Raw genomic sequence first — 7804 nt, 5'->3', positions numbered from 1 at the left:
TTTCATACATTGGACAACTTGTGTTATTTTGGTAGAGAAGGTGATCGACTGATATGATTTATGCAAATTATGCAAGGTCCTTATTTGCATGTGGGCTAAAAACGAAAACGTTAACAGAGACCACCGTCGCCATGGCAACATCTTTTTATGTTGCCAATCTTGTTCTAATTGTTTCTGCGCAGTCAGCGGTCTGTGGTATACCTAAGGACATAAAACTTCAGAATTGATGAGGTTAGAAAGAAATACCATGGGAAATAAAATGAAAGCCGAATGCTGACCAAAATACTGATTAAAAACTCTGACACCATGTTACCCCCAAAACGCTGTCCAGCTAAAAGCATTATTGACGTAATGGGAGCAGAAGGATGAGTGATTATTTGTAGGTGAACAGTACTCTCCATGCAGAGCTAGGGTTTCGGCTGGTTTTTAACGTGTTTTTAGGCGTTTTTGTCATGCCTTCTACTTTGTCATCGTTTTTGTTGCGACACAACAAAAACGATGACAAAGTAGAAGGCATGACAAAAACGCCTAAAAACACGTTAAAAACCAGCCGAAACCCTAGCTCTGCTTGGAGAGTAGGTGAACAGCACTTTTTAGACATATTGCTTGTACAAAGGAGCTTATAGCCAAGGCAAAGGGGGGATCTGAATAACCCCCTAGGCAAAAGGAGAAGGTAGATTTTGTAGGGTAAGAAATGTTTACATTGTCATTGATTTTCACAAAGTCGACCTTCGTCAAATGCTCTTAGCAAAAATCCTTGCCGTCAAAGCACGTAAAAGGAATAATTCCCCACCAAAGCGAGTGCTATATACCAGCAGTCATGCAGCGTGAAGGATTAAAATTAATTACTCAATCCAGTTTTTCTGGAACAGCCTAACATTTAAAATTGATCCTCTGTAATTAAATTCCGATATTATCGGTGATTGTGTAATCTCCCTCAAACAGGCTAATATTTTCTTATCTCATCTTAATGTAAAGCTTTAAGAAAATCGTTTTTGAAGAACTCAGCTGGATATATCTATTAAAAAAAAAAGAATTTCAAGCGAACGAGGGTGATACATGTCATCTTTTAGCCAGCGTGAATACCCAAATGGATGAAACGAAATACCTTTATTGAACGTTTCTGCTCTTACAAGATAAGTACAGGTCATGGTGATACAGAGGTGGTATGGTAAAATTAAAGTGATATTTAAAACGTGGTATCTTATTAAATTTTCAAGCTAATTATTACTAATATAAATCAAATCCAGTTACTCTGGAGCAGCCTCGAAATGGATTGATAACATCCAGTTACTCTGTAGTAGTCTCACATTTTGATTGACCTGTGTTGATCCCCTGTAATTAAATATCTATGTTACAGGTGATTGTATAATCTCAATCAGACGGTCTAATACTTAAATAACTCATTATCTTGTAGGGTAACCTCTAATCTTACGCTGATTGAGTGACATTTTCCCGTATACTTTATCTCTACCTTTTATCTCAGAGGTATAAACAGTGTGATAAAGAATGGGGGCTTAGCCTCCATAGCACGCTCTGAAGCGGCCTTTTGGGGGGCTTAATAATACACCTTTTGCAGCCAGCCCGTAACCATCAGCCACCCCCGTAACCATTTTGCCGGTAGAATGGTTACGGGGGTGGATGATGGTTACGGGCTGGCTGCTAAAGGTGTATTATTTAGCCCCCCAAAAAGGCCGATTCAGAGCCTGCTATGGAGGCTAATGGGGGCTCATGTTTCGAAACTAACCTATTGTATAAATCAATATTTCATTTTAAACCACTTCCATCTGAAAAATCCTGACAATTTGATGACCGGTGTTTTGATGCTTTGTAATTTATTTCTTGCTCTAATGTCTAAAAGACGCAATCTTTCTCATACCAGGTGTTCCTATAATCCATCTACCTGGTATGATGATTACTCTTTTACACCAAGGGGAGGTTGGCTCGTGAGATTTATCACCCTGAGCAAGTGGAATAGAAATCTCCTGTTATGTTATTGACCTACATATGTACAATCCGTTATGGAACAATTTTTTTCTGCATAGGATATTGCTCAAACAGAATAACCGATTTAGCTTCCAATTGGTACCCCGTGCTCTATGCAAGGAGTTGAGTGAATGAGTGAGTGTTCTATTAGAGGTGTGTATTGATCGGTCATCGTACCTTAGAATTCCAACGACATCCATGCAATCCGTTGCTCTCCATGAGCTCATGCATCAAATGTATTTATTAAGGAACCTCTCGTCTTGACATAAGTCAAGACAAGGAGGCCAACCTTGATAACATAATATACTGTAAATGCAGAAATGTTCGCGGTGGTTTTATTTTCGCCGTTTTCGCGGCGGCAGTTTCACCGTGAACTTAAAACAACCGCGAACATGTTTGTCCGATACTATAGCAGAATGTGACTATAGCTCTGCCGCAAACATAAATCCACCGCAAACTCTTCATTTTCCCCTTAGCGCGAAATAAAAACCACGCGAACTTAGATGCATTTACAGTACTAGGAATGAACGAAAGACCCTTATATGAAGAAGTGATTCCACGGCATAGCAGAGGTCATTGACACCAGACATGTGTGGTGTTGTCACTTTGCCAAAAAGAATACCAAAGGGAAATGAAGTTCTTACTGAAAGAAATCAACACTGCGGCAGAGAAGGATGGGCACTGGTTGATGGCAGATGTGTCGCAATGATTACCGACGGTGCAATAGGTGAAGCGTACAGCATGTCAATAAAGACTACAGAACATCTCTAAACGTTTTATAAAACTTCAATCATTCCGTTTCTACATCAAAGATCTTAAAATCAAGGCCCTACAGTAGGTTCCCATTTCTAAATATCAATCTCTTCTGTAGGAGCGATGTAGAGAATAGAGGGAATACTAATACCAGTTTAACAAGTACGTTGGTCGCATGTCTACATATCATAACCTATGGCTACCGGCGACTCTAAAGCAAATATCAGTCTAAATCTATCACAATTTAGGCCATCATAGCTATATGACTGGAATAGAAGTGGAATATTGCCAACATGGAATCTTAGATCAGTTTGTACTCACATAAAACCTCCCAATGCGTCAAATCTCGGTCCATCAAGCGGGGGACTCCAACTCGCCCGGTGAGCGTCACGGTGCCGTGAGAGTGTATGCTGATTCTATATGGAATTCTGGCTTCAGTCTGTTGTGACGTCAGTGCATATGTATATACTGCGCAGGATTGGTGCATCAGTTCAGCAAATGAAGAGCATTCCTTGGTCAAACCGATGAGTTTAGAATGTTCTATAAATCAGAAATGTGATATCAATGCATGGCTTGCCAGTGCTGATAATTATAAACGCATTTGATTATTTGCATTTGCTAAATGGCCCTGCTGATATAACTTATATAACGTTGCACTGTATTTGGATTGTATCTAATTCAATCAATTCGTTGTTCTTGATCATGTTTTCAATTGTTTAATTTCTTTCTTTTAGATATTGCAAAAGGCGTAGCCAATTTAATTGTGATTCATTCAGAAATATACAAAAAGTGCGTTGATGAAGGTTGGACATCCAGGTAATAAGATACGCCCAAAATTGCTACACAAGCAACTGGATAAAGTTTGAGAATGTCAATTTATTAACTATTTTTGGCGTATACAAAAAGTGATTCATTCATATCATCAATATACGAAACAAGATAATGATGATTTTTCTATCTGCCAACAACATGAGCCAACCCGGCAACCTAAGCAATATAAGGGCGCTGAAAGTTATATATTCAAAATCATTTTTTTTCTGATTTCTATCCATAGTAAGTTTAGATAACACTATCCCATCACATATCGACCATGATGGAGCAAAAATATGATGTCGTTGTGTGGTGGGAACTCATTGAAAATCTGATCACTTGGAGGCCAGCCATCATTTCAAATCTTCCGAACATGCACGATTCTGACCGATAAGTCCTGAACGCTTCCGAAGAAATAATCACATGGTCATGGCTCAATGTGCTTGGGTATTGTGACGTCACGCGGCCGGAAGTTACCGAAAATTGTCGACAGAAGACGGTTACGGCTGGATTCTGGGCTGATTTTGGGGGGGACCCAATAAATAAGATACTCCTTTTGTGGCCTGCTTCTGTGCTATTTTTAAACGCCGAAAGTATGAAATAATGATGCAGATGTGCTAATATAGGGAAGTAAATGTAAATTTCAACCTCACCAAACAGAATTGTTTCCCCAGAATATTTCAAGTTTTACCCCCTGAAATCGCTTAGGGCACCTTTAAGGACGACGTACATGTATATACAGCCCAAAGAAAGCGTGCACCATTTGAAAGCCTTACATTCGCATAAAAGGCCGCGAAGCCAGTCAGATAACCCCGACTGATAGGTGATGAAGTAGATATCAGCGCTCGACCACACTTCATTATGTGTATGGGAGTTAGTTAATCTTGGCAAGTGTAGGCAGTCACTTGGCTGAATGAGCATTTAATAATAATCAGTCACGAGAGCCAATTTGCATATGAAATATGGAATCAACTTGTTTAAAATAAGCCCATACGTAATTCCGAGTACGCATGTGCAGTGCCCAAGGTAAAGGCCCGCGAGACGTAAACAAAACCAGTAGCGGGGCGTTGTTATGCAAATGTAGACAATTTTGAGACGAGAACTGTTTATTAGCCAGGGGGCTTAACCTTTGACACTTTACATGCGAACTCGAATTTTCGAATTGGCTCACACTTACTCGAATTGATCTCTAGAAAAATGTTTTAAAATTGTAAAGAGAAATGTCTATTCAAACTAAGTGACATCAGGAGTATAAAGATTATAAGTCAGAGATTTATTACCGCTGATAGAAACGGGGAATCGGCCGTACTCAGTAACAACGCTTGATTATGGCGATGGATTGTGCTTCTGGGAACGCCATAAGTACACACGACACTACCTAATTAAGGTCTCATTGATGATTGTGCACTCTAAGAGAATTCGTACCCATAAAGATGAACGGCTAAATGAATGTGCTATGTTTATATCGGTGGGAAATTCCCTTTTAGCCAGCCCAACTGATCTCAAGAGTCAAACTGACGAAAAATTGTTTGTAACGTGCACAGCCCTGCATTTTGAGCAATGCTGTCGTGCGCTTACAGCTGGAAAGTCCATTTTGTGGCGTGTAGCTAAGTGCAGTTTGTAATTGCCATAAACAGAGATCGTATGTAGTGAAGTTGTTGGAAGTTTATGTTTACCCGATGAAAGTAAATGTTCTCAACATGGAATTTATGGCATTGGCACATTTCCAATAGCTTCATTACGAACGCGCCGGTGCGAAGCACGTATTATACCATGTAAGCCTATGGGGCGAACAAAACCTCGTGGATGAGACCTTAAGATGCACATATTTGCTCTGTTACCCAGTAACTTCATCTGATATAGAAAGCCTGTCTGATCACCACGCACAAATGCTTGGACTAATCCTGTAAACGGGGAATAATTTTCCACATCGATTCTTGGACTCTGAAGTCAATCAAGTAGTCAGTCATGAATCGTAGCGTGCTGATACAGCGATTACAAACATAATCAGATCAGATCAGAAATGCAAAGTCACGAACCTCATTTGGGAACCTCATCGCGGTCAATGAACAAGTGACGCAATTCACGGCACATCTAGTGGTTGCAGGCGATCTGATGATCAATGAAGTGGGTGTTAATATTTGCTGCCGCTGGGCAGGCAGTCACTCTGTTGAATGCAAAACAAATATTCAATCAGTCATTTGTGGTAATATTTTCTGTCGTTCCCGCGGCCGGCCCAGGATCCTTCTAATGATTGAGCACTCCGTTGGGGCAATCTCTTATTATGGCAGATCAGGTCGCAAGAGCAAAAGTTGATGTAGCACAGCGAGTTCAGCATCGTCGTCATCACTGGCGCACTTCCAGTAGCTACCTTTTTTCTTCTCTTCTTACCCTCAGTTAAAGTGAAGTGGTATATGATCAGGTTTTCGAGTGGTGTTATTGAGCTTCGCTACGGCCAGTGTTATCAGCCAAGCACGCCGGGTCACCTATACTCCTCTCGATAAATGTCGAGTGCAGCTAGTCCCCTCTTCATGTCTAGACGCCATGCTTGACTAGAGAAAAGGGAAGCTGGGAAGCAGGCTTTATGGTTTGGTAGAGGAAAGACAGCACAACGGGGTACATCAGGGGAGACCAACATTGCAGCAAACAGCGTCGCAATTCAAGTGTGTGAGTTGCGAACATCAGCACATAGATTTACAGTAAAATGTTCCCAATGACACGGCCTGGAATGTAAGTTTTCCCTACTCCCTAAATGCGAAGCCAAGGGGACACCACACAGTCTGACAATAGCCACCTACATGTAAAAGCAGCAATGCCCAAAACAACCATTACCAGCCTGGCCAGGCGTTTATCGCTATTGTTAAATTCCACGCTTCGTGCGGGTCTGGTAACAACAGACTACCAAGGCCAGGTTGAGGGATTAGCTCTGTACCTCAACAGGAGGCGTGGAATACTCAAAATACAAACCAAATACCCCAAAACACCTGTCCCACATTCAACCAGACCCAACATCTGCTTGGAGGTAAGGGTCAACCATTGGCGCAGGTATTTTGGCCTGCTGCCATTTTGATCAGACAGCCCCTCTCGCCCCTAGCAGTCTGGCAACGCAAAGTACAAAGTCCGACCTGCGGTTTACCTGCAAATCCCACCACAGCGCCAGTCTGCACAGGCCTGCAGAAATATCTGATGGGCAGAAGGAAGAAACCTCATTCAGGCCCAAACACGTAAGCTGCGATTAGCATGTTAGGTAATACTGTAGGAATCTAGGTTGTTTCAAAGGGTACCCGAGTTATTATTCATACAGGGGTTGTAATTGCAGGACAATGCATAGTACGTGTATTGGCTGAAGAAACAACAAAAACAACAAATTCTGTAGCTTTGTACTTTGTACGTGTATTTGTCGCAGGAGTTGGGAGGGGGGGGGTGCTGAGCGTGTGTAAAAATGCATTCTCTAAGTGTTCGACTGTAATTTGCACAGATTTTCCTGGCAACGTACCCTACCTTTAGCCTCTACCAAGCTCCAGACGTCGCTGGAAAGAGTAGAAATCGCCAAAAACAAGAGTTGGCCAGCCGACAGATACAATTTGCAAATTATATCTGAGTGTCTGGACCCTGGTAGAGACTACCTACTTTAAGGTATAGGTTCAATACGTCAATCCACAATAAATTTCATTTAAGCTTATTTTATAGAAATAATTTAAAAAACACAATTTCTATTTGATTTTTCAGGATAACAATGAACGTCGTCAGGCTCATTCTGTTGTTTCTATCGGTCCACTGTTGTGGGTCGGACGTTTGTCCGGAACAATGTGCATGTTTGTCATACGTCAACTGCATGGGCCGAGCACTCACGAAAATACCCGAAGGCTTGCCGAACGACACGACCACCCTGGACCTGCGCCTAAACAACTTGCGCCGCCTAGCGGAAGGGGCTTTTGCTGCAGTGCCAAAGCTAATTTACCTGCACCTAGACTCGACTAACATACATCAAATACACGACTTGGCCTTTATCAATCTACATCGTTTACATCACTTGTATCTCTCTCAAAACAGCCTGTCCGCTGCCCCGTGTGCAGCCGTTCGGAGGATACCGCAGCTAACACATCTTCGTCTGAGTGGTAACAGCATATCAACTATCCCTCCAAACTGCTTTGAGGGGATCAACAACCTATATGGGATAGAAATTGACAACAACCAGATTCAAACCTTACACGAAGGCACGTTTTTAGGTCTTCATGAACTCCGCGACTTGAAT

The sequence above is a fragment of the Branchiostoma lanceolatum genome, chromosome 18, assembly GCF_035083965.1.
Source record: "Branchiostoma lanceolatum isolate klBraLanc5 chromosome 18, klBraLanc5.hap2, whole genome shotgun sequence".
Lineage (NCBI taxonomy): Eukaryota > Metazoa > Chordata > Leptocardii > Amphioxiformes > Branchiostomatidae > Branchiostoma > Branchiostoma lanceolatum.
Note: the sequence above shows the minus strand (reverse complement) of the source record.